Source organism: Calidris pugnax, unplaced genomic scaffold (assembly GCF_001431845.1).
Source record: "Calidris pugnax isolate Ruff unplaced genomic scaffold, ASM143184v1 scaffold54, whole genome shotgun sequence".
NCBI lineage: Eukaryota > Metazoa > Chordata > Aves > Charadriiformes > Scolopacidae > Calidris > Calidris pugnax.
In genome coordinates this window covers 2,998,408-3,026,276 of record NW_015090864.1, presented here as the reverse complement: position 1 = coordinate 3,026,276, position 27,869 = coordinate 2,998,408, and the positions used below count along the sequence as shown (strand labels likewise).

The window sequence follows — 27,869 nt, the reverse complement described above, 5'->3', positions numbered from 1 at the left end:
TGATTATTTAGTCCAACTGCTTGACCACTTCAGTGCAAAAGACACTTTGCTTTTAGATAAGATGAATCCAGTTTCATCCGCCTGCCCAAAACAAGATAGTGTTTCTTCCAAAAATTCTTGTTCATCCACATATGCAGATTGTAGTGCATGAGGGTGGCACACACAGAGAATCTGATTCCTTTTAGGGACCAGAGAGAATGAATGCAGAGATGAACAGGTGACCTCAAGTTTATGAATAGCTTTCACATTCAGTTGATTAACATTTTCCTTCTGAGCTTTCATAGACCTTAAATTTCTATTTCTCTTAATAAAGGAACCATTACTCTGTATCTAGAGTAAGATTGAGAGTGCTTTAGAGTTGGGAAATTCTGCCTGCAAAAGACAACCAAAGGAAGATATATACATAATTTATTTTCCCCTGGGTAAGGGTATGAACCAGATTAATTACTTTTCATGAGCAACCATTGGCAGATTGACCCCAGGTATTATTATAACCATTAAGTATCTAGCAGGAAGATAATCAATCAGTCAGTCTGTTCGACTTGCAATCTTGGCATCTGAAACAATCAAGGCGCAGCAGATCTATTCATCTGCCTGCCTGTCTATTTTTCTACTTATTCCTATCTTGTAGATAGCAATATCTATCTATCAGTCTATCATCTAATAGTCACTACTTTGTCAGACACGTTCTCAGCTGGTAGCAATGTAGAACTGTTCAAACCAGTTGAGCATCAGCAGTTTCTTTTCCCTGATGGGTCAGCCCAGTATTGTTTCCTCTCTGTAGAGTGAAAGTTGGATGGAAATGAAAGCAATTAGCATTCAAATGAGCTGAATCAGGGACAGCTGAATCAAAGAAACACAACAGAAACCCAGAGCAGGAGAGGTGCTCTTCTCTCTTTCCATCTTTAGAAGATTTTATGTGTTAAAGATAAGCACTCTACTTTTCATTGTGACCAGGACTTAATTAGAGATACAGTCACTAATAAATATCATTGCTAATAGCTGTTTCTGTTTCTATACTGCATAAATCATCTCTCTAGCCATTAATCAAGTGGATGGAGTTCCACAGAGAAGGGACCCTTCTATCATGTTTCTTCAGCCATTCCTATTAGACCTATTGTCTTCAAAAATGCCTTTTTTTGGAATAAAACAGTCCTCAGTGTAATGGTGGCCAAAGAGCAGAGAGAAAAACCTCAAAGATTGTTCACATTCTGGAATGCCAGCAAACTTTTTCCCTGTGCTATTAATTCATGAGAGAAAGAAGCCATTTACATGCATGTTTATCTGTAGTACATATTGCTCCTGTAAATGAAGCATTTCTCTGTCAAGCATCTTCCAAGTAGTCTAAAAAGAGGCAATTTATTTGTTCTGTGCAGTTAAGTAATTGAAGAAACGAGAGGAGGAATAATAACATGAGTTTGGTAGTTCACATAAACATAAAATTTCAAGCTGTAATGATGCTTCAAAATTATTATTGTGCATTTTGAATCATGTATCAATAGCAAGTAATTCAGCTGGCTCTCTTTTGAAACTCTCTGTGCAGCCTGTGTCCTGATTTTCTTCAATTTCTCTCAATGAAATTGATGTCCTGATAGACATGCTCTCTAGCTTTTCGTTGCAGCTAAACACAAAACGAACAGATCATTGAAAATACAGCTGGAAAAGCCTCAAGAAGTTGCCTAACCTAATTTCTTTCCAAGGGAGGCCCTGCTTACCTAAGGAATTAATTTAGATATTTATACAGTCTGCTTCTAATGAAATCCAGAAATAAGAATATTGCAATCTGTCTGGAGATGATACTTCTTGCTAGGATGCTTTATTACTGATGCCTTTATAATTATCTGAAATGCCTCTTGCTGAGATTTAAATATTATTTTTTTTTATTTTAGCCACAGCAGATGTAAACATGAATGTACAACTTTCCTTTTGACAGACATATTTTATATTTTTAAAAGACAGTAATGTGTGGATTGTAATTTAAAAGACGGTTATGCGAGGGAGTAAGTACTCTTTCTTTCATTTTCTACAGGCTTCCTACTCAGAATGTAACAGAGATTTGGAAAATCCTACAGATTAAGATATCAAACACCAGAGGGAGAAACACAGCTAAGATACCAAAAAAACCAAAACCAAAACACAACCCCCCCAAAAACTCCCAACCTCAAGTGAAAATACTTTTGTGTTATGCTGTTCTTTTCTAATTGACCACATAAATGATGGAAAAAAAAGTTGCCCAACAGCAAGTTTCACCTTTGTATTTTTTTTTCTGTTTCTTCTCAGGTTTGCTGCTAAATACAAACAGCAATTTTTCATGCTTCCTCAAGCCTTACGGAATGATTTAGGTTGATATGTTAATTGACCGCAATTAATTTTATCATGAGAGCTCTCCATTCAGGCCACTAAATAAACAACATACTTAAAGCATTTTTGCCGGAGATCCTACTTATAAAACATGTCATTTGCTTCACCTAATTATAAATATTTAAAAGTTACATCTCTCAGTTTATGCTAGTCTCCCCTTTTTTGTAGTCACTGAAGAGAAATAGGCATCTAAGGTGGTAATTTTTATCTTAGAATTAGACAAGTCATCCTACTGCAGTTTTTCTTTCTCTCTGATGAATATAAGGATGACTAGTTCAGACTTTGACAGGTAACCTGCCTACCTTGCATAAATAAATTTGACCTAAGAGTAGAAGAGAAATATGGGCACAAAGTAAATTAAATTTAATGAGACTTTTCAACCAGCCAAGACAGAATCAAAAGGGGATTTTCCCCAAAATATGCTACAGTTCAATTTCAGAGGCAAGAATAAGGACCAGTTCTCCAGAGAGTCATCATTTTGTAATATAGAGACATAATGAATTGTAAATCCCTGGCAGTATAATTAGTTGTTTCTCCAGAGTAAAAAAGTGAGGCAGGATGAAGTGAGATGAGAAATAGATGCTAGTGCTAAGTATAAGATTTCATAAGCAGTTGCCACAAAGAAAACCACCAAAATCAGAAAATGAAAAACAGAAAGTGACTGGGAGAATAAGACAAATGTTTTCTAAGCATCTTATTTGTCTCAAATATTTTTTCATCTATTACATTGGCTTCCTTCATTGCTGATTAGAGAAGAGAAATCTTGTAACCCTCAATAAAATAGATTATCAGAACAATGTACTAGCTGAAAGTTATGGTCTGGAATACACAAAGCAAGACCTTCAATGCTCATATCCTATCCCTCTTGTAAATAACAGTAGCGATTATCTCAAAATCAGAGTGACCTTTTCTTTGTGTTCTGTTGGAGAAGGAAATTGTTCATTTCAACTCCAAAGAGGTTAATGGTGTGCAAATATTTTCCCAGCCGAAAGCAGGCAGGTTGTATTTCTGTATTTTCTCTGTATAAACAACATCTTGTCTACATGTGTAAGCTGTGTCCAGCCCCCCATTACTGTCAGTGAAGAGCTTGATTCAGTTGTGATAACAAAGTTGTCAAGTGACACTGGAGATGCTCTAGGATGTCTGAGTCATCCGTGTTGTGACTCACTGGCAGCCCCAAGGGACCCACAGAAAACCAAAAACCAACCTGCTGTGGTAGGTGCTAGAAGGTGTATCCTAATGTACTGTCCTCCACCTGGGGAGTGGAACAGCTCCTTAGACTCCGCAGAATTGCCCAGACTTCACAGACTGTAATGAATGTTTAGATACTTTGCACACATATAGATATCTATATTTAGACAATTAAATTGGTGTGTTTTAACGTACAAAATGAGGTCCACCTCTAAGGAGGAATAACTCAACTCATAAGTGTATAAAAAGTGCCTAGGATGCTCAGCATGCAGAGGATGAACAAACATACATGTTTGTAACAAGAACGTTCCAAATTGCTTGAAAGACAGAGACAAATCTCTATTTTTCCCAAGAAAAGTTTGGGTTTTTTTAAAAAACGAGGCTCACTGTGAATACCATTCACATAATCTCTTGGCAGCTGGATTACAGTCAATCACCAACCACATTATTTGACTGCCACCCAGACTCAGATCATTCCCCTGTGAACCAGTTTATCAAATATCTAAGAGGCTGCTGAGGTAATCCACACTAATTTTCTACCAACAGTTCCTCACTTCAGTAGAAAAAGGGTTATGAGGAAAGACACACACAAATTTTGCTTAAAATTTCTTTCCTGCTCCTTCTGGCAATGGATCCATTTGCCTTTTTTTTTCCTGTTTCTAAGCAAGCATTGCAGGATCTAATGTTTTAATCTGTAGAAGAACATGAGTATTTCTTGAGTTTATTTGAGGACTTAATTTGGTGGAAGGAGAGAATTCTGGCAAGTTTCTTCCTCCTATTTAATGATTCTTTAAGAGCTGGAGTTCTTAAGGTAAATATACATAACTATAAGTAACTTAGACTTCCATCACAGGCAGCTTCTACTTTATATTAGTCAAGGCTCACTCTAATTTCAATTAATATTTTTTAATTTTTTCATACACACCAAATTTATGGAAATATGACCAGGAAGTTACTTAAGAAGATTAGGTGATGATATCACTCATTGTATCATTTAATACATAAGTTGATGAATGGTATCCATATGCATAAAACTAGAAGCTCAGAGTTTCAGATTTGTGACTGTCATGACCCTAACACAGTCCTGGAAGAACGAGAGGAGCAAGGAACTGCCACATGTGGGATGCCTCATTGGTAGGGGTCACTGTGCACAAGGCATCACTGCAACGTGTGTTTCTCCTTTATCAGACCCTAAAAAGTTAACTTTTCTTTTTATATATATGTATATTCACATTGGAAAACTTCTTTCTGGTTTCTACAGGTAAAGAAATATAGACTATAATTATTATTAGTGTGAGGACTGCATAAAGGAAGCTGAGAGCTTGCCTACTGCTCTTCTTAAAATAGATACCAAATCACTGTCATTGGCATCCCTTTTGTTTGTGCAGTAGCTACAGGGCTGTAATATTCTCTTCCCGTTGGCAGTTCTTAAGCAGTACATAAGAGAATAAGATCACAGCTTACACAGAGAACAGCATGAACATCTGCTGATGATCTGATACATATAGGAGGGAAAATGGAGACAAAAGAAGGATTTAGCTTGCTCTAAGAACAGCAAAGACTGATTTCATTTTCTGAAAAATTAGGGCACAGTAGGAATTCAACTGCTGTTATTTGCATATTGAGTAAGGAAGAGAGGGAAGCTCAATTAAATGACTCCTTCAAATTTATCTTGAGGCTGGTTTTTATTCTAAAATAAATGTTTATACTTTGCGATATTCCTGTTGGGTCAGGGTTGCATTGATGTTTAGATTTGTTGAGATGGAAATTGCACTAATTAGGATTTATGAAAGTAACTATGTGTGGTCCTAAAGAGATGTGCAGGAAAGCCTAGCGTTGGCCAATGGTAGGAAAACAAAGATAAATTCAAATAAAGGTAAGTTTTTATAATGACAGCAACTAATCTGCGAGTTTACTATTCTCTTCCCTCACTCCAGCTTCCCTTTGAACACAGCAGAGGCTTCTTCAGGTTTTGAAGAGATGATCTGCAAAATAGAGCCTTTCCAAGACACCAAGAACTCTTTGGCCCCTTGTTAAAGTGATTGAATGAAATTATGGGGCTAAGCAGAAGTGGGTAAATGAGACTAGCTTATGATCTTTCTTATCCTTAAACCACTGTAAATTAAGTTTTTGGATTTAGGTGTAAGTCCTTCATATTTCATTGGCAGCAGCATGACTGAGTTCATTTTCCAGGAGCTTTCTGTAAATTTGAGCCCCTGCCCAGAAATCTGGAAACTAAATCGGACTCCCTGAATACTTAGAGATCTCCACTCCCAAATTATGAATCAACTCTCTTACCAACACTTCTTTGAGGGAACTGGGACAAAAGAAGGAGTGAGAAAAGAGTGCATACAGGAAGGAACTACCCCTTTCCTAGAATACGGCAGCAATAATTTAAAACTGTTTAATTTTCTGATAAGTTGGACTCCCTGAATACTTAGAGATCTCCACTCCCAAATTATGAATCAACTCTCTTACCAACACTTCTTTGAGGGAACTGGGACAAAAGAAGGAGTGAGAAAAGAGTGCATACAGGAAGGAACTACCCCTTTCCTAGAATACGGCAGCAATAATTTAAAACTGTTTAATTTTCTGATAAGTAGAAGAGGAATTGACTAACCTCCACCTCCTTCATAACGCCTTCTGCAGGTTGTTGTGCCAAATTCTGGAAGAGGTCTCTTACTGGTCTTCAGATGATCAGGACCTCATTGAGCTGCATGTGACCCTGTAGCCTGCTAAACAACTGCAATTAACCAATCCTCTTTGTAAGCTTTCTCAGTAGCCACTGATTGCCATCAGCTGCCTCTCATCATCTCCACTGCTTAGCAGAAATACAACAGACTATGTACCTTAGAACAGAACCTCCCTTTCCCCTACCTCTGATTTAGGGTTTCAGTACCCTAAGGTTACAAGCACTTTAATTCAGTTAGTTTGACTAGATCCATGCAAGGCTGGTTGGTTTGTTCAGACTTATAACAATAACTATTTTGTAAGTGGGAAGTGTCGCTGAGTTTTGAGGACTAATATCTGCAACATACAATAAAATATGAAACACAAATAAACTATTTTTCAAACATTCCAAATAGTCCTGTTCAGCTACTTTTATCTCCATTGAGGGCCAGTAACCACTACTGCTGTTCAAAGCAGAGTTCAAGGCTTCTCTCGAGCCTTGTGGGAGGTACTGATCTGTTCTTTCAAGCCTCAGTAACCAGAGTGACACTTCCCTTGCATGTTATGTTCAAAAAAACAAGAAAAAGGAGGAGGAAAAAAGGGAAAGAAATTATTCTATTCTGTTGCATATGAAAAATGTTTTAGGAAATTAATAATCTTTTCAAGTCAAAATAGGAAAGACACCATCAGTACATCAAACAGGAGAGTTAAGTTACATTTCACATTACAAAATCCTTCCCATGAAGCATAAAATGAAAAATAATTGTCTTTGATTCCACAAATCAGAGTTTGACCTGGGCAATATGTGCATGACTGAACCCTGAGACATTAAAATACAACTGAAGAACATCTAGTTGTCAAGACTTTCAGAAGTTAAACCTTCAGAGAAAGGATAATCTAGTAGATAGTATATAACATTAAGATTCAGGAGACTGGCTCAGCCCTTCCATCCACAGCACACTTCTTGTGTGAAACTTAATAAATCACTTTGGGTCAGATCTGTGAAGGTGAGTAATGTGTCACAGTGGTACTTGTTACAGTGTCTTTAGTGATGAGCAGAATTCACGGGCATCCATGCTGGGGCTGCAGGAGGAGGAGAGCTGGAACAGCCAGTTCAGTCCACAGGAAACCATGCAGGCTGGGTAATTAGTCGTGGAAAAGAGTGTGTGTCTTGAATTCTGCAGCTCTGGAAGATTTCAGCACTTTATTCTGAACTGTGGGGAGCTGCCTTTCCTTTGTAGTGAATTCACAGCTTTATGCATGCTCCTGGAATTAAATAAATTAGCGTCTTGTTTACATTAAAAAGCCAAAACATACCAATAAACAACCCCCACCACCACCACCAAAATACACAGAAATATTTTCTTCCAGGGAGGAAGTGCTGCTGCCCTTTACCTGGGAGGATGCTCAGCAGAACCTCCTCCTTGATGGTGAGAAATCCAAGTATACTTCCAGAGATCAAACCTCCGTGTGTGCAGAGGGTACTCCAGCCAAAAGCTGCTGTGGACTTGTCTAGTACAGGGGAAGCAGATGTTTTCACTCTCTCCTTAAGCTGTCCCACTTTGCATGAAATAATTCAATATGAATTGGACCACTGAGAGAGAGAGAGATTAGTAAATGTAATTTTGAACCCCAGAGGCTAGTCACTTACTTGAGGGAAGGGAGCTAGACTTCAGTCCCACTTCCAATTAATACACATAATATATGCATTCATCAGAGCATGGTGTAAATGCAGCCCCCTGTCTCCTGGGTGTATCAGCTAACTGCAAATCCTATTCCTTTCTCAAGCTCAGGTAACTGATAATTAGCATGCAGAACAGACAAAAAAGACTAGCAGGAGAATTATAGAACCCCACCAGACTGCAACCTAATGCTTAGGACAGGTTTATGTGGGTTTATCTCTCCTTGGCTGAGGCAGACTTAAAATCTCTGACCATGAGTTAAGGGATAAAGAGAAAAAAACCAAAATGCTTCAATTTGCTGAGCCTGCAATTGATGCAAAAGCTTTCTGTATGTCTCTTAACTGGATTCAGAGATATGATTGGTTTTTAAATCCTGACAGAGCATAAATATGAATTACATGCTTAGCTGCTCAGTGCCATCAAAATGTACACGGTTCTGGGCATACCCCAAAGGAAATATTTATCTGCTTATGGAAGTTGACTGGTGGAAATGCAATCACTTAAGGAACCGTTTCTGTTAATGTGAAGGCTGCCATTGATCACTGCCCGCTGCTTTCTTCCTGCAGTAAAGCCTGACAGCTCAGGAACCAGATGACTGGCTGACTTTGAATGTGACATGTGGGTTTTATATGACAAAGAGTAGACGTTTATAGCGTAGATATCTGTATATGACCCAGTATCTTTGGCTCCCTCAATAAACAGTGGAGATTAAGTCCATAAAGTCAGTGGATCGTATGACCAACTCACTCCTTGCCAAATAATTACCTAAAATAGATTAAAGAAAACATGTCCTAAATTAACTACCTATCTCCATTAACTATTAAGGAAGCCAAATAGAACTTTTGAAAAAGAAAACACAATTTTCACGTGAGTTCTAGCCACCAGTTCCCAGCAAGTCCTGCTCAGTATTTTGGCATGGTGCTGTCATTCACATCTCAGCACAGAAGCTGCGTAACATTGTGGTTTGAACTTATCAGTATATTATAGAATCAGCAAGTGGCTGCTGGTAACAAGTTTGGATATTATGAAGAGTTACCACCGACTGGCAGGGAGCTGCTGCTTCTTAGGGGAAAACTGAAAGGGACTCTGAAACTTCATTAACTCACACCACAACTGGTAAGTAGCTTATGTACGGTCAACCACCACTTCTTGGCTAAAGGGCAATATCTTACACTTTCTCATCTTCATGTCCCAGGAAAAAAAGCTATAAAAAGGAACAGGAGAACAGAATTTAGACTTCTGTCCTAGAAATTAGGAACATTAATTTAGCTAAGTCTATTTCTTCTTTGTTATACAGCCCTGTAGCATATCAAAGGTGGTTTAGAAGAGAGTCTAATGAGTATTAAGGCATCATGTGATGGTCCAATGCTTTCAGGTGTCAGGAAAATGAATATGGCCTTGAAGTTACTGTCGGACAGCTCTTTAAAATAGCCCAGCTACTACTGCCAAAGAGCTATTATATGTTATTCATTTTAAGAGTGATGGAGCTCAATTAAAGACCTTGATATATTCCTCCTGCTTTTCACAGTCTGTCACCAGTATGTTCCTCCACATCCATTTACCTAATTTTTTTAAAAAAGAGAGACCTTGCCCTTATGGTTCTGAGTGAATATTAAAATGTTCTGCTGTCTGGTTTCAAGCAATCTTCACAGACAAAAACCATAGCAGAAAATGCCGTGTGGCTAAAAAAGCCACAGCATTTTATTAAATGAACACAAAATACTTTGTAGGTTTGACCATTTGTTTGCAGCAACTGTTCATTTGAATTATTATCCCTCAGATGTTACTAAATGTAATATAGTTTTAGAGGAAATCTCCCAATCCTTAATTTTATCTTTCTTCATTTAGCCTTTAAAAGCTATGATTGAATTGTCCAGACTCTAAAATTTTAAGAACTGAGACTGAAAGGAAATGTCTTCCTGGAAAAAGAGGGACAGATCACTAATTGCAGGAGTTACGACTGAAAGGAAATGTCTTCCTGGAAAAAGAAATTAATTGCAGGAGTTATGGTGTTTATTCTTAGGTATGAAATCCATGTCCTCTAACTTAAGGCTCCAGACTAAGGCACCTAAATTTATGTCTTGCAATCTAGACTTCCATACATAAGTTAGGTGCCTGAGCTCATCTCCAGGTACCTATATATAGACACCTATTGTGATTATCACAGGGTATCCAAAACATCTATATGGAATTGGAGGGTATAACAGAGAACCTATGTGCAACCTGTTGTCTTCTGGAAGGCAGGCAAAACCCTTTAAGACATCTCAGATGGCACTAGGCATTTTTGTGTGAGCAACTGAGATACTTAGGGAAGTGATCGTCCCGCTGTGCACTGCATTGGTGGGTCTGTATCTCAAATTCAGTTTTGGCCCCTCACTACAAGAAGGACATTGAGATTCTGGAGCATGTCCAGAGAAGGGTAACAAAGCTGGTGAGGGGTCTGGAGAACAAGTCTTATGAGGAGAGGCTGAGGGAGCTGGGGTTGTTCAGCCTGGAGAAAAGGAGGCTGAGGGGAGACCTTATAGCTCTCTACAATACAACTACCTGAAAGGAAGTTGTCGTGAGGTCAGAGTTGGCCTCTTCTTCCAAAAAACAAGTGGTAGGACAAGAGGTAATGGCCTCATGTTGCACCAGGGGAGGTTTAGATTGGATATTAGGGAAAATTTCTTCACTGAAAGGGTTGTCAAGCATTGGAACAGGCTTCCTAGGGAAGTGGTTGAGTCGCCATCCCTGGCGGTATTTAAAAGATGAGTGGATATGATGCTGAGGGACATGGTTTTGTGATGGACTTGGAAGTTATGTTAATGGTTGGCTTGATGATCTTAAAGGTCATTTTCAACCTCAAGGATTCTATGATTCTATGAACCCCCAAATTGGGTGGGATGAACCATCCTCTGGAGATGTTACTGGACAGCTTAGACTGAATCTCTGTTATGAGTAGAGAACATGAATCTCACAATAAATTTCCTTAGTCTTATATCTCAGATGGTTTACATGTACTATGCAAAGAAGAAAAGTTGAAAAATTTATGTATAGAGAATTTGGTTACATAGATTTTGTAGAGATCAAGAACAGAGTTTCTGTACTGGAGATTCATTAACACTTTCTAAGATCCTATTTTCAATTTCTCACAAGACTGAGTATTCCAGAAACTCTCTGCTCTGTTCTTTAGAAATCTTTATCTAATTTTCAGATTAAATTCACATGGGAAACTGTATCTGTAGATAATTTCTTGAACATGGAGTTTAGAGACTGCAGAGGAAGCCTGCAATGCTACCCCTTTTTAGGATACAGTTTTTTCTTGAGAGACTTAATTGTTTTAAAACATTCAGAATGTTCACCTAAAGTGAATTGACATACCTAGCTCTATGTCCTTGGCAGTGATGTCCAGCTAAGGGTCTGTCTCTCCCATAGAATTAAACATCTTAATATATAAGCATCTTAAGGATCTCCTTGAAAAAAAGCCAAGCAAAATCAGATTTATTAAAAGGCACCATTTCAGTAAAACATTGAAGCTGCAGTATGTTCTCATTGCATTAAATCACAAAGTAACATATAGTTAAATAATCTGTTTTTATCAGCCAACACTACTTCATGGGTAAATGAATACCACTTGGATTTTAAAAGACACGATAAAATGCTTCTAGGTAATCTAATTAATTTCCTTATTAAAACTGCTGCTTCTAACTTATGCATATTTATTAGCCTCCCTTGAGTATTAAACTATGTTCATGAAATCTTAATTCCATTTCTCACATTACACAAACAGACAGAGTAATGATCCTCGGTATCCAAAGCAACTATCAAGGGGTTATAGCTAACATACAGCTTATTTTTGACTCACTGTACAGCACACACTAAAAGTCCTTTTCCTTTCCTCTCTGCTGAAAAATATAGTATGAATATGTACTCACTCTCTCTCACTGTCTTTATTTTTCACTGTACAGCACACACTAAAAGTCCTTTTCCTTTCCTCTCTGCTGAAAAATATAGTATAAGCACGTACTCTCTCTCTCACTGTCTTTATTTTTGTTTCTCCAACCAGACTATTCTGTTTACTAAGGAATTTATAGTTATCTGTGTAAAACTAATTAACATTAAAGGAGCATCTCTTCTGAGTGGTACACACTTGTGAGTTTGTTTCTTCACATTTGTACAGAAAAATGCATCTCCATGCTTTTGGAAGAACATCTTCTGAAATTCACCTAAAGGAACAATTTTCATGAGCTTTACTTAGCTTTGGGTTGTGTCTTCATGTACAAAACTATCTGACATTTTGCTATTAATTTAAGAGAACATACAAAATCCTGGTGAAAGTAACTTTCTTTTGCAAGAGGTATGGAACAGATATTAAACTCCTTCCTCCATATTTTCTCTATCAAAGACATATTGTCCAAAGGATCAGATGTCTGTCTCTGAAATAAGCTGGTCACCCTCTGCTCTCCCCTGTCACTGGAACCATTTTCCTCCAGAGATTGCTCATCTGATGAATCTTTGTATGGTTCCCTGGAAGTGTTTGTTTCCTTCTATGGATGTCAAAGGCAGCAACTATCTTAAAATTTGACATGTACCTTTCAAGGGATTAAATTAGGGCACATGGATCATATCCTGAACTATTCTTCTCTCTTGTGTTATGAGTTAAGGGGAGCATAACTCTTCACAGCAGCATCCAGTAAGCTACACACTTTCATTGCACCTTTGCACATGCAAACCAGTGCTCTTTTATCTTTTTGTAATGGGTATGCTTGGTGTTAAGAAATACCCAAATACAACACCCCCACCTTCACCTCCCAAAACAAAAAACCAACCAAAACCAAAACTTGGTTAAAGACAGAGATCTGATTTTCCCCACTTAGTAAACAAAGGCTTCATTTCAGCTCATGTCCTTATCTCCTTAAGATTTGGGACTCTAGCATATACATGGTAGAGTCCAATAGTCCTATAGTATGGCATTAACATTATAATCCTGTATTATAACACAGGGTGGTAACAGATTTTGGTTCATCATAACTGTCTTGTATATGAGTTTCAGAGTGGGCAAAAGTGATGTACCTTATTCTGCTTGCTATAACCACAACACAAGCATCTAGATTATAGAGCAGGACATCATTAAAATTTAGTCTTTGAGTAACCTCCCTAATCCATCGGCACCTGAATACTGGAGAAAATGGTGAGGAGGTCAATTTTCTGGATCCAATACATTACCATCTCTGATCTTTTTCTACATGATCCTTCCAGTACCTGAAGGGAGCCTACAGGAGAGCTGGAGAGGGACTCTTTGCCAGGAAATGTAGCAATAGGACAAGAGGTTTTAAATTGAAAGAAGGAAGACTTAGATTAGATATCAGAAAGAAATTCTTTACTGTGAGGGTGGTGAGACACTGGAACAAGTTGCCCAGGGAAGTTGTGGATGTCCTATTCCTGGAGATGTTCAAGGCCAGGTTGGATGGAGCTTTGAGCAACCTGGTCCAGTGGGAAGTGTCCCTGCCCATGGCAGGGGGGTTTGAACTCGATGATCTTTAAGGTCCCTTCCAACTCTAACCATTCTATGATTCTATTACATGACACCTTTACATCTATAGGAGTTTGCCAGAGGGTATTGACCTTTTGTTTGGTGATCAGTTTATATATTGCTCAGCATGAAGTTGTATGACCTGTGTGCTTTCATGTACATAACGTTGTTATTGTCTCCTTGTTTTTCTCTTATGAGTTCATTCAAAAAGTACAAACTGTGGCCATTGGTATGGAAATCATAACACAAATCACCCTGGAAAGTGTGAAAAGGAAAAAGAAAAAAGAAAAAAAAAAGAAAAAAGCTTCATCAATCCCACACGTTGTTTTGATCATTGAACAGATGCAGTGCATTCAAATTAGTTTACTCAAATTGTATGTGATTTCTGCTTTCCTGACTCTTTTGATGTCAGCCATAATAGGCTGTAGAAAAAAAAAATCATGTGTTTGGTTTTGAGCATTCTATTATCAAGAGTATAATGACTTTGGAGGAGGTGGATACTGCAAATGAATTACACTGGAGAGTAAGTGACAGAGCTTCTGCTTTATAATTTTTGTTGTGTGCATATTATGCTGCTTTAAGGGTAACTGAATCGCATTTTGGCTTCAGCAGACATAATAACACCTCTAGGCAAGTGAGTTCTTTTTTCTATCAAAAATACTTTCTTTTCAAATAAAATATAATTCATTTCCTGCTGTACATTCCTAGAATAACAACATCTCACATTATATTCAAGTGAAAAATAACATATAAAATGGTTTTCTGAGTCAAGGAGGCTGAATAGTACAGATTCACCAAAAGAGACTTGAGTTTTAGTAAGACAAAAATGGTCTCTGTGCTTTAAAATGAGGGTGGAAGTGGCTGTATTTTCACCAAGACCTTTGTAGATGTAAAAAGTGAAAATGAGTGCAAGAAGGAAATAGTAAAAGATGCATTCACTTGACAGTTTGTAGGTGTGTAGCACCAGCAACCAGGTGCACAGGGGAACTAGCAGAGACCCACCTTTCTTTATTTTGATCACCTTCTCATGCATAGTTAGGATTCCCCTCACAGAGTTAAATTGGGTCCTCAGGTTGCAAAACCCCTTTGTTACACCATCCCAGTCCAATTGCACAGCTAAACCAACACCCTGGCTATGCCTCTTCTGCAGTTTTTTTTGCAGACCCTCAAAAGAAATACATATAAAGAAAAAGAGGGAGGAACTAGTCTCTGGACATTTCTCTGGGTGTTTGCAAATACAGGAGATGTTTGGGCCACAGGTGCTGACCTAGAGAAATCAGTGTCAAGTCTGGCAGCAATGGAAATTTGGACTGAAACAAGATTTGCCATTGCTGCCTTCCTTGGCAAATATAGATTAGGTGCCAGGCATTCAGGATGTTTAAATTAGCCAGAACAAGCCTGATGTCTTAACCCTTTTGAAAGAACAGGAGAATAAATATTCAAATGGCATTTTTTCCATAAAAGGTTAAAAAAAGAGCAAAAGATGTGGCAAAAACTTGGTAAATCCACTTTGTTAGCCCAAAACCATTGCATAGTAATAGCAATGAGAAAATTTCTGGATCCTTACATGTGGAGTTTGAAGAGAAACAAATTTAAATGGCACCTCAAATTTTAGAGCTACTGGTGTCTTAACAAATATCACATAAAATAAAACAAAATAAAATAAAGAACAGTGGATCGAAGGCATTGATTCTGGGAAAGGAGTGATTCTTCTGAAAATAAACCAAAATAAAATAAAGAACAGTGGATCAAAGGCATTGATTCTGGGAAAGGAGTGATTCCTCTGAAAAACTGATGTAACTGATGTATCAGGAAATAGTACTAAGTTTTTTGGAAAATTCAATACTCAGAGTAGCAAAACTAGAATGAATAAAAGCTAAAAGAAAGCAGAAAGAGTTTGATTTTTCTTCCATCAGGTCTTGCTGAGGATAAAAAATAAAATGGCTTCATTTTTGTATAGCAACAACAAAGAACTGAATGTTCCTTCTTGGACATTTTTTTTTAAGTAGAAAGATTCATATCTTACTGAAAATTTCACCATTCTACTTTTATATCTTACTGAAAATTTCACCATTCTACTTCTACTTTCACCATTCTCCTCTGATTCTCAGACTGCAATCAAGCAAATGAGAAAGTTGTATGTTGTTACTATAGTAATAAATGTTGCAGTGCATAAAAAGAAATTGGGCAGTCTAAGATACATATCTCCCAGGGAAAATGGAATACAATTTTTCATAATTTTGATCACTCAGTGCTTTTGTAGCTGTGGGTTCTAAGAAATGAATGTCCCTATGTCAGTGCAAATGTTTTCCTACTCATTTGTCATTTTCAAAATGAATAGACATTTGAATCGAAGCTAAAAGTATATTCCAAGTTTGTGGTGTAAGCAAGGAGACAGGGCTTACAGTACAATTTACATCGACATGTTGCTAGGCATAAGTCATTATATTTGATGTCTTCTATACCAGCTTAGTTTTCAAGCTTTGAATTGAATAAATTCATAAAGGAAGAGAAGTACATTTACAGTTTACTTGTTAATCTACATTTCTTTACATATACACAAATGGATTTTATTTACATTTATACATAAAATAGATCTGTGCTTCTGAATCTGTTTAGATGGGTGTGTATATATACATAGCAGTTGGATTATAAGAATATATTAGTCTGGATCTAATTTTTAAAAAATTACTACCATGTCAAATAGAATTAAAACAATACAGCAATCTATATTTAAAAATGAAATAAATAAGGATAGTTTAAAAATGAAATTTAATACACAATTCAAATTACAAGTAACCACTTAATGGCAAGTAAAACACAAGAGGACCTGAGGTGACAGTGAATTCCAGTCTGCATATGAATTCAAAACTTCAAAGCTTTTACTGTCAAAAAAATAATAGCAAAAAAATCTCATTTTTATATTTTAGGCAAGTATTAGCTCACCAGTGCTATGGACCCCTTTGGGTTAGTGTCTGATTTTGGGAGAGATGTAGAATAGGTGCTGAGAAAAGATACTTAGCTACATGGATGATGAAGGTGGCAGTCGACTAACAGATACATATGTCTCCATTTTAGCTTGTCATCTAGAAATATCTTCTCTTCAACAGGGAGATATACAGAAAAAACATGATTAGCCTCATGCCAGAGCAGATGTTTGAAGCAAGTCAAATGAATCATGCCCTCCACACCTCTGTTCCTCTCATTGATTATAAAAAAGAACCCAGAAGGACTGGCTGAGCTGCCAATGCCTCTGTTATACTTGTAAAGTTATGTGAAATGAGTCTGATATTTAACACTTGGGACAGGTACCTAGAACCATGGAGGAATGCTTATTAATGGACACTTCTGAGAATGTGTCAGACACACATCTATCAAGAGCAACATCACTGTTTTTGATGCCATTTGGCATTTGGAGATGGACTAGATGATCCATGTCTACCTGTGTCTGATTAAAAAACACTGGTTAAAGTCCTTGTTTGGGATGTATATGGTGGCAGAGACACTAAACACAGGCTAAAGACATCAAGCACATATAATTTCAGTGATGTGAAGCACAGAATTCTGAACTTGTCTTATACATTCTTTGTTCAGAAAAGTAGATGTCTGTTTCCGCATTTACTTTTAGTTTACCGTGCAGAGAATGACCTGACCAGTACATTGAAGACATTAATATGAGAAGTCACTCAAATTAACCAACTGTTCCTCTCTCTGATCTCCTTCGTGCGTGTTAGAGCAAGAGCACAGTTCTGGCTTCCACAGCAGGGTCAATGCAGATAACAGAAGAAGAATTTCAATTTGCTTAAATGACTCTTCTCCTAGGTTTCTTCCAGAAAGCTGAAGAGACCAATGGTTTAACTCAGGCCATTATATATGTTACAATAAATTGGTGGTGTACACCAATTTACACCAATACACCCTGCCAACTTTGTGTCTACTACACCTCCACCTATTATTATTTGAAGGCTTTAGGAGGACCCCGAGGAGTCATCCCTATGGCACTCTTTCACTCTGTCTCCAGCTGAGTGGTCTCCCTTGGTTAGATAGATTTCTGGAAGAGATCTGGCCTTTAAATCCAGGAGTCATCCCTATGGCACTCTTTCACTCTTTCTCAAGATGAGTGGTCTCCCTTGGTCAGATAGATTTCCCCTGGAAGAGATCTGGCTTTTAAATCTAAAACTGAGTGTCAAAGCAAGGAGGAGATTCATAACATTGTCTTTCTGTCTGTTAAAGCAAAGACACAAAAGGCTGTTCTACAACATTTTATGGTGTGTATGGATTAGAGAATGTAGGATTCCACCAGAATCAGCAGTAAAAAATATGCCTAAAATATTTATTAGGGAAAATATTTGCACTCACCAGAGCCCCCTTTGGAAGAAGACATCTTTATATAGAAATGATGTCATCTCATACCCTGTTTCTGGTAAAAGGGGCTATCTGTTTGCCAAGTCGCATGCACGAAGCAGCATATTGCTGACAGAGAAGCTGTCAGCATAAAGCTATCAGCAAAAAAATGCATGTACGAAGCTCATGAAAACACGGCACGCAGTTGAGCAATTACATCAGTTCTGCCAACTCTCCAAAATGACTGTTCAGTTCAAGATACTCAGCTCTGAAAAATATATACTCTGCATAAAATGGGGCCTTGGTGTTTTCTATTTGGCTAGTGGTGAACAGTGCTCCTCATATCACAGGCCCTGTCATATTACAAAATAAAATAGATGACTACCTTTTAGGTTATTTTAGTTACATAAATTAAATTCTAACCTTCTAACAGAGTAGGTCACAAAGCATCTACTCCATCCACCCCAAGCTCCAAAACACTTCTCAAATAAAACTAACATGTGCTTCAGAAAAAAGAATCTTAAATATTGAACTGACATTTAAGTGATTTTGAAAGTCCTAGGAAGGCATCTGTTTCCATCTTGATTTCTAACTGTATCTCTGAAGCCTTGGAGCAATCAGTAATTAACCTGCTCACTAAATATTTTGCTACACAAAGTAGATGTGCACAAGGGGGATTTACTGAAGACTCATTTTTCAAAGACATGCTCGATATGGTGTAGAACTGGACAGTCACCCTAGATGGCTTGAAAACCAGAGGAGGGTTTAATAGATAGTGGAATAATAATGAATGGTACCAGAGACAAAGAGCATGGAACTGGGGACTAGGAAAAAAAATTTTGCTTTAAGTGGAAATTTGTCACATGGAAAACTACAAAGGGCAATTGCAGAGACCAAACCTTACAGGTACACCTATATTTGCAAATTAAAGATGCCAGGGAAGGGTCCAAGCACTGCAAATCAGGATGGACACTGGTGAATTGCTATAAGTATCTTCGGTACCCTTTTGGCCAGGGTCATTTGGGACTCCCTGGCACAGTTCAGCCATTAGGCCAGACTCTACCCAACATACAGCTTGAGTTCAGCTACTCTACCTAAAGGCTTAGAGAATTTAATAATATAGTCATGATGAGAGCATGTCATTTACCTTGGTCAGGTAATGGTTAATGGTACTGATTAATGTGCGAGTACTGACATAGCTGATAACTGCTGACTAAGTTAAAATGAAAATAGAATATACAAAAAAGGTCCTTCCAGTAAATATATATCATATAATAACTTGGTGAAAACCCCCCACCCTAGGAACGATGTGCTTTTTCCTCGCTTGTCACAGACAGCACTTCATGGCCGAGATGAGTGTGTTTCAAAGGAGGTCCAACGCTGTAACAAACAATTTTATGTTTCCACATCCTCAACTTGTTGACGCAGAAAGCCCTGATTTTTCAGAAAGCAGACTACCTCGGCATAGCTCCAGCAATCTCATCCCTTATACTTCAAGATCTGTGTGCTGACAAAGCTTTCTCACTATTGAGCAATGCCTGGAAATAGTAAAAAAGCAGATGGCACTTCCTCGCTCTCCACTAGAAACAAGCAGCAAGGCAGGAGCATTCTGGCAGTTTTTATTTTTCACTTAGGCACTGGTATTGACTGTGAAAATCTGACTGAGCCTCCTTAATATGAGTAAATGAAATTTAACCATATTTCAGACAAGCTTACCCATCTCACTGAAAGGGAAGGCGTCTAGTTAAATACACACACGCTCATCCTCTGGTTTGTTTTCTTGGCCTTTATCCTTTCTAGACATACTGAGACTACATCGATTTTACTACAAGAGCGTGTAAGGCTAGATCAAAAGATTAATTATGCGGGGAAGGTCACCTTCACTTTAAACGTGTCCTCTGCAGCAGTTACAGTGCTGTTGATGTCCTCTTCTGCTTCCCCTCCACACAGCTCCCTCCTGGGCAGTGTGTACCACACCAGTGTCCATAGAAATAAACCAGTGCCCTGAGTGATCCCACATCCCACCCTATGGCCGTGCTTTGATTCATGCCCCAGCACAACATGGAAGTCTCTCCAAGCCTATTCCCCACTGAGAAGGCAGCAGCAGGTGAAATCTTCACCATCAAGAGCTGCAAGGCTGAAATGAAGCACTGATATAGGTCCTCAAACATATAGCTGTCCTGTAAAGATTATGAAAAAATCCAACCCTTTTGTCATTTTAATAGAAACTGAAGCATCTTTTATTTCTAATAAAACTGGTTTTGTGTATTAGAAATATTCTCCATCATTCCTTCAAATGTCATCAGTTTTCCATCCCTATTACTCCTTTTTTCTTTTCTTCATTTAATGCCCCTCAGACATTGTCATTTCTCTTTTATTTATTTGAGAGGATTATTTCTAGCTTTTATGAGACAGTTTTATGAGACATGACCAGAATTATGGAACTGTTCTCAAAAATGCTACATTATGCCTGATGTGCTGTAATTAGATGACAACAAATGCAGGGTTTTATGCATCTTAGCTAGCTTGTGAAGGAAAAACCAATAGCCAATTTATAATGGTTTTTATAGTTTTTTCCTGAAGCAAACCTAATACATAGCTTGAAATCTTTTCATTTATTTCAGTAGGCTTTAGACCAAATAAAAATCCTCCAAAAAATGGACATATTTCCATTTAACAGACTATGACACTGTGCTTCCAGGAACTCATTTCCCATATATTTAAAGCTACGCACCAACAAACAAAAGGTAAATCAAGCTTTGCCTATCTGAGACCTAAACAGTGTGTTACCAGGTCAATATTTAGCCTTCATCTGGGGAAACATATATTTTAAAATCTGGTGTTGTACAGTTTATGGACAAGAACTGGAAATATAGTCTACCTTTAAAAATACAAAATGACCTATAGTGGCTTTTTTTTTTTATTTTGAAAAAAAAAAAGAAATAGTTAGAAATGGTAGGAGAAATTTGTTTACAGTAAATCAAGAGTATATATACACAGCTTTAGAGCAAAAGAAAAAAAAAAAAGATTTTTCAGATTAAATTTTTCTGGCTTGAGACAACTGTGCACTGGGACAAAAGAAATAATAAAAAAAAGTTAATTCTTAATCAGTAAGGAATTTTGTCAGTAGTAACATTTGCCCATGAAGTTAAGCATGAGTGTCTTCCCTTTGGACTGGAAGAACTTCACTGTCTTTTCAATGACTAATGACTTCTCATATCTTTAAGCTATTCCCACCATGATCCTTGGGTATTTTGCAACACGCTCCATGTTATGTCTCATGTTTGATGTAGAAGCTTAGAGTGATCCACTCAGATGCAGTCTGAGTCCACCTGCACTGAGAAGCTTCTTTTTCAGTCCTTGCTGGCTGTTATGCCTTGGTACAGCTCTGCTGCCTTCGACTGTCGAGTGAGGTCAGTTTGTCCATCTACATGACACATGCAGTTTTAAATTGGTATCTAATCATTACAGGTAGGATTTAGGTGTTTTTGAATTATTCCTCTGGTCTGGTCTGGCCTTTCAATGTTGATTCTTCATAAATGACTGGAAAGAGGTTCCTTATGGAGTTGGGAAGAGAATTTCCAAAGCACAAGGACAAATGAGCAAATAATCCTTAGCTGACATTCACATTCTAAACCCTTAGGATGGATAGATGATTTAATGATACTTTTGTTAGGTCCCGGTCCATTTTCTGGTCCAGGACAGGGTTCATAATGATCCCAAGGGTGCAATTAAGACACAGAGGAGGTCTGATGCCATTTACTATAACTTTATTATTGTTACCTAAAAATGATGCTAGTTGGCGATAGAGAAAAGGGCAAAGGTGTAGGAAAGGAGGAAAAGAGAAGCAGAAGCAGTACTATGGAGCACAGGAAGGGTAGATCACCACCACAGTTTGTCCACACGACCACTCGACGACCCTGTGGAATTTATTCATTTATTTTGCAAATAAATATATTTTTTTATAATGGAATTAAAACTGCTCTTTATTAGTGTCAGATTTTTAACATTTGTTATTTGTCCACCTACATTTAGAAGTATAACTAATTTATATCTTTTCTCCTGTTATTTTTACCTTCTCTGAAAGCTTATATTGCCCCTGGGAACAAAGCAAAAAATTTTCCTGTTTTGCAGATGTGAATAACTCCAATAAATAAACCTGGAGTTTTTTTGTTTGGTTTTAAAACTCATGCATAGCAATGATATTCAGGGTGAGCAGCTCATAAAAGCTAAGACTAAAATAAACAGCAGTAAAGAGGAATTTCAAGAAAACAAATGGAATTTAGAGAGTAAAACCATACTGCCAAAAACGTCAATATGGTAAAAGATAAAATGAACAGCATTTGAAGCACTGTCTGCGAAATATCTGAAGGATGGGGAGTCAACAGCAATGCTGCTGTCATTCTGCAGATTGACAAAAGTGATGATTCACCATCTGGCGACCACAAATTAATGGGAAATGAAACTTATGTGTTCCAGAGCTAATATTTGCAATACACTGACACAGAGCTTCCTCTGGCCCCTTGCTGCTGTTAGCAGGGTGTGCATTACTTGTCTAGCACGGACTTGCATTGAATAATAAACCAGACAGCTTTGCACAGGCAAGAGACACATGTCAAAGCACATTTTGTGCCACCAGGGAGAAATAGGTAGAAGCAATGCAGCATGACTTCCCACTAACAGCTGCATTAGGCAGGATGACCTGAAGGTTTTTTCATGCAGCTATGATACTCTGTAACTGGGTAGATTCCTAATAATTATTACTACTTGGAAGTAATTGAGTAAAGAAAATTAGCTTCTATTCCTGCATCATCTGACTCACAGTACCAGTTCCAATTTTATTCAACATCTATACATGTTTGTCTTTTTGTTTTTAGCACATTGATTTTAGAATAAAGTCACCAATATTGAAAGAAGGACTTGGTCCAAAACACACTGCAGTATTTATGTTGATTTCCATCAGCTTTGGGACAATATTTTCACAAGTGGTTGAAATTGCTTCAGTAGTGCTGAGTGAGGGAGGATTTGTGGGGGGAGACAAACAACTTTTTATTAAAGGATTCTGAAAAATAACAATAAAAGAAAAAAAAAAAAGGACACGTTTTCAAGCACAACATTCATCTTCTCTTTGTCACAGTGGTCTTTTAGATTTGAAAACTGACCCAGACAGATTTTCAAATGGTGGAGATGATACATAAAATTCTGTGCTACTAAAGTACTGGTGTCACAAAACTGCAGTTGAGCACAGGGGCTTCAAAATGTCTGATAGTAAGAAAACTTCATATTATTGCAATAGAGTGTCAAAAATGTTAGTTCTTTTGATGAGCCCCTGTGATCTAGGGGCTCTGCAATCTAGGATTTTCTAACTAAAATGAGGATCCAGGCTGTAAAATCTTTGATTGCTTTGATTTAGCAAATATGCTTCTTGGGTGTAGATGAGGAAAGGAAAAAGAAATATCTGTAAGTTCTTTGACAGAGAGGCAAGAAAATATGTAGGCAGATAAAAGCAGGTTTCAGTAGGCATCTAAGCTATTTTAGCTATTCAATAACTGTGAACACTTGATCAACCAGGAGGTATCTAGAAAGCATTATTTATACATCAGTAGAGGATAAACAGCCATTTAGTAGTTGAACAGCCACATTAACAATGCTGTGGCCATGAAGAAGTCATGACATTTCTAATGGGCCAAACTAGAAAAAAAAAAATTAAAAACTGCAGAGTAATTTTAGGAGAAAACGATGCATCTGAAACCCTCTAATGCTGTTCCGTTCCAGAAGCTCCAGATTCACTTAATAGTTCCAAGGGTAAAGTTGTGTCTTCCTTCTTTGGCAACCCAGTTAACGTGGGAAAAATTAAGTAACAGATTTTCCTCTGAAAAATAGATCTTGAAGGTGAAGCGATTGATGGGTTGACATGGCCTCCCTTATTCATGTCTCTAGGCTCCACAGTAGCATGATCAGCATTTCTACATAAATTACTGAGAGTAAGACTGAGAAGGGAAATGAAATTAAGGGAAAGAGGTAAAGCTAAATTCCTAAAGCCCATCAAAAGTACAATCCAATCTTACTCCAGAAGTATGGATGAAGCACCATTATTTTCTAAAATATGCACAAAATGCATTATTATTATTTCTGGGGTTTTGGTTTTTTTTTTTGTTTTGGTTGGTTGGTTGGGGTTTTTTTACTAGTGGAAAAGGAAAGGCAAAGATTTTACTCACTGGTGTTTGATTCTGTGTAAATAGACAAGAATCAAAAGCTCAGTTATCCAAATGATTTTGAGGATTTTACTGAATCCTGTGGTATATTGGAGAAACACAGGGAACCCTAAAGTAGAAAATGCAGGAGAAAATATAATCTCTTAGTGAAGGAACCTTCAACAAAGCATAAGACATGAAAATAAAGTTGAATGTAGAGAAACAGAGAGTAGAAGGAACTAATGATATAACCACAATGGACAGGTTTATGAGCACAGAACCCACAGACTGGTTAAGGTATGTGGTAAAGAAAAGAATGTAAAGAAAGATGTAAAGGTGACCAACAAGATAGCTTTGCTATTATTTATAGGAAGCCTATCTCGGCTGAGACAGGCAGAACAGGCAAAGTAAATAAGTCTTTGGCAATTAAATAATAGGGTCATTGAGGATGACCTAACATATTTATTTTAGAGTTAACAGCTTGTTAGTAAATGGAAGAGGATGGGTGAACTTCATAAAATGCATTAGAAAACTCCAGGTGAGAGGAAATGGGAGGCAGTGGGGTGACGTAGCAGAGTGAGAGAGAGCAGTCTCTGCTGGGTTTAAAATGAGATGAACAACAAAGGAAAAATACAGTGGAAATCAGGTTGAGAACTAGAGTGAGAGTTTTTTATGTATATAAAAGATAACATCTTCAAAGATGATTAAAAAGGATTTAGATGTGAAATATCCCTATGTTTATGGAGACTCCTAGTTCAATGAATTGATGTATCAGCATGATAGTTGTATTTATTTAGTGGTTGACAAAGAAAATTGTGCAATGAATCAGTGAAAAGACTAAAAACTATGCTGCAGCCCTGTTGGGTTTGAAGCATGAGGTAAGTTTCCTTGGAAAATACAGATATCCAAACTGTAGAGCTCAGGAACCTACCTGGTCACCCTGGGTGACCCGGGACAGTGAGGGCATAACCATCATAAAAGGGTAGAGAAAGAACAAACAATGATCCTCTGGAAGATATGAGGAGTGCCTAGTGAAATTAGAGGAGGATGAGAAAAGAAAAATTAATGGATCTTAGGAAGGAAAAACAAGAAGAAGTGCCGGATCAACTCTAGAGAAGATGGCTAACAGGTCAAGAGAGAGGAGAGAATATGCATATTCTGATTTTTGGTCAGGAAGTCATGAGAGACGGTGGTGAGAATGGTGTAAGAAGTGAAAATGAAAAAAAAAAAAAAAAAAAAAAGGAGAGGAAGACTAAAATGGAATTAAGGGAGAAGAACTCCAGAGGGCAGCTGCAGATAAAGAAAGGGGGAAACAACAGCAGTTGGAAATAAAAATGGATACTGTGGGTTGGTTTTTTAATTACTTTTTAATAAAAAAATAATTTAATAAAAGAGAAAATTCTTGCATTGTTCAGGAGCAAGAGCACAGCTGCAGCTTAAAGTCAAAGCTGGTATCATAGAATAAACACAGAAAAAAAGCAAAGCTAGTAGGAAGTGCACAGATGACCAATTGGTGTTTTGGAATAAGGAACAAGGAAAAGCTTTGGTAGGGGAAAGTTTTGAAAGTGTGAGGTGAAAAATCAAAGGCATGTTTTGTAGAAAAATATGAAAACAGGGAAAATATGGTGGGGGTGTTGGGGCATGCATATAAAGCCTGTATGAAATCATTTAATTGGGAAACCAAAATATTCTCTGTCTAAACTTTCTCTCTTTATTTACTTGGAATAGGTTCGTCACTTCATTAATGATCCTGGTCATACTGGATGAAATTTTCTAAATCATGAGCAACAAATTCACTGACATAAAGGAGACTTTATATTAAACAATTGACAGCTACTGAAGACTTCTTCACCTATGAAAACACATAACCTTCCATCATATGCAGTGTTGGAAATACACTGAGCAGCAGGCACTGCATATCTTGAAGGTTTCAGGTCAGAAGTAGTAAGTACACATCTCGTGGGAAAGTCATATATGCTCAGTAGGGAATAGGGGAAGAGGAGAAAGAAGCCAAAAATGAGTACAGATTTATAAAAGACATTGTTCTTTTGCAACACTTACCATCAGGGAGTTTCATAATCCTTTGCAGGCAATAAACCGTAAGATGTAACAGCATTTCTCCAAAATAGACAAATGCAATTATCAAGCTGTAGGTACACAGTCACTTCAATCCAGTACAAGCTGGTTCTCTGCATGGAGCTTTTATGCTCTACGAGCATTCACGTGGGTGAGCAAAGGAACAGATTAGAGATTTTATCAGCTGGAAACTAATTAACTTTTTGTGTGTATGTTTTTTTCAGCTGAACCAGTTTCTCTGTCTGGCTCCAGAAACCCAAGTGCCAATAAAGGAGAGGTGAGGTACTGGTCATGGATAGTTTTCTTCTGTCAGGCCACTAACATGTGCAAGAATGATGTCCAAATTGGAGGCAAACATGGGATTTGAGCTTATTATTCTTGAATGTATCTAGTTACTAAGGAGTTAATATATGTAAAGATGGAAGATGCAAGAAGATTTGGGAGTCAGTTTTCTCTTGACTACTAAAAGAGCCCTTAGGTGCTCACCTTCTTTTTCCTGGCTGGTGAGGAAACCTCACTTTATTCTTGTTTTACAACAAGTTCTTATTCCATGTTTTTGGGTTTGTTTTCTTTTACTACGTTATTAATGTTTCTCCTTAGCTCACCCCCTTGTGTTTTAAATGGAAAATGCAACTGAAAAAAAACAAATGAACAAAAAAGATATTAAGTGAGAAAAGATAGGTCTATTTGTTTTGTTCAGGTCTTGAATAATCAGATATTGCAATGAAGAATAAAGCAATCAATAGGTCCAGGCAGGGAAAAAAAATTAATTCTTCACTGAATTTACACAAATAGGATCAAATACTGGTACAAAGAATAATCCTGGAGATTAGATTGCATTTTTTTCCTCTTTTCACTCTGAATAATTGTTACTCTAAAGTTTTTTGTATTCAACTCTACTATATCCCAAGCAAATTAGAGCCGAGAGGAGAAGCACTGAACTAGTATGGATTGCTTAGTCTTTTCGTTCCAATTTCTCCAACAAGGAGCAAATAATAGTTGTTCTGTAGGTGTGGGGGGCATGGGCAATAATGAATGAAGTTATGCTGAATTTTGAAATCACTGAGTCAGGGGCTTCACTTCTAAGTAAGTTAACAGCAGGGAGTTGTTACTTAAAGGTGATTTCAAGTGGAGTAGATTAGACATGAAAAAGATTTTATGTGGATTTCATGTTGGTTTTTCATGCATTCAAAATGCAAAAAATTCAACCCTTAAGGGAGAAGAAACAATTTTAAAATGCAAAACAGAAAAACATCTGTCTGCAGCAAACCAAAATTATTATGTCATTTTTTTCTTCCACACACTAAAGCTAGGAGGATCACAAAAAGTTGCCTTCTTTGCCCCTTCTCGTCAGGCAGAAACAGTTACTGAAACCATTCTTGGCAGATTTGCATAACCTGTTCTTAAAATCCTACAATCACTAGCTGGTTTAATTCACTGCAGTGTTGCACGTTGTTGGATGAATCTGGGTCTGAATCCCAGATCATGCTTTGTCAATAAACTATTGCAGCACTATTGACAAAAGCTTAAATGAAAGTCTGCACTACCCTGCTTCTAGAAGCTGGTGGAGTGAAGGGCATTAAATGCTGATAAACTGGAGAGAGTTCACAGAAGGCCAACAGCTAAAGACAGCATTCAGAGATGGAATGGCCTATTAGGATAGATGTATCCATGTCCCTGACAATAGAGTATTTCATTTTTTTTAGTTAGACACAATTTGCTGTATAATTCTAAAATCTTAAAATATTAGACTCTTTTCTCACATTCACTTGCATCTGTTGTTCAGATAAGCAGGATGTTTTGCCTTGTCAGTCTTTCCTTTCTATACCTTGTTTTTCA

At 37.5% G+C, this 27,869-nt stretch overlaps 1 long non-coding RNA gene across 1 annotated transcript; it reads right to left on the bottom strand.

Annotated features, from left to right (window-relative positions):
• Nucleotides 1–5,987: 5,987 nt before the first annotated feature.
• On the bottom strand, nucleotides 5,988–26,119 carry LOC106889683. Its single transcript, XR_001412380.1, has 3 exons — nucleotides 26,016–26,119; nucleotides 7,618–7,816; nucleotides 5,988–7,488 (listed from the first exon to the last, which is right to left on the bottom strand). It is a non-coding gene; the product is annotated as an uncharacterized LOC106889683 (long non-coding RNA).
• Between the last annotated feature and the right edge of the window lie 1,750 nt (nucleotides 26,120–27,869).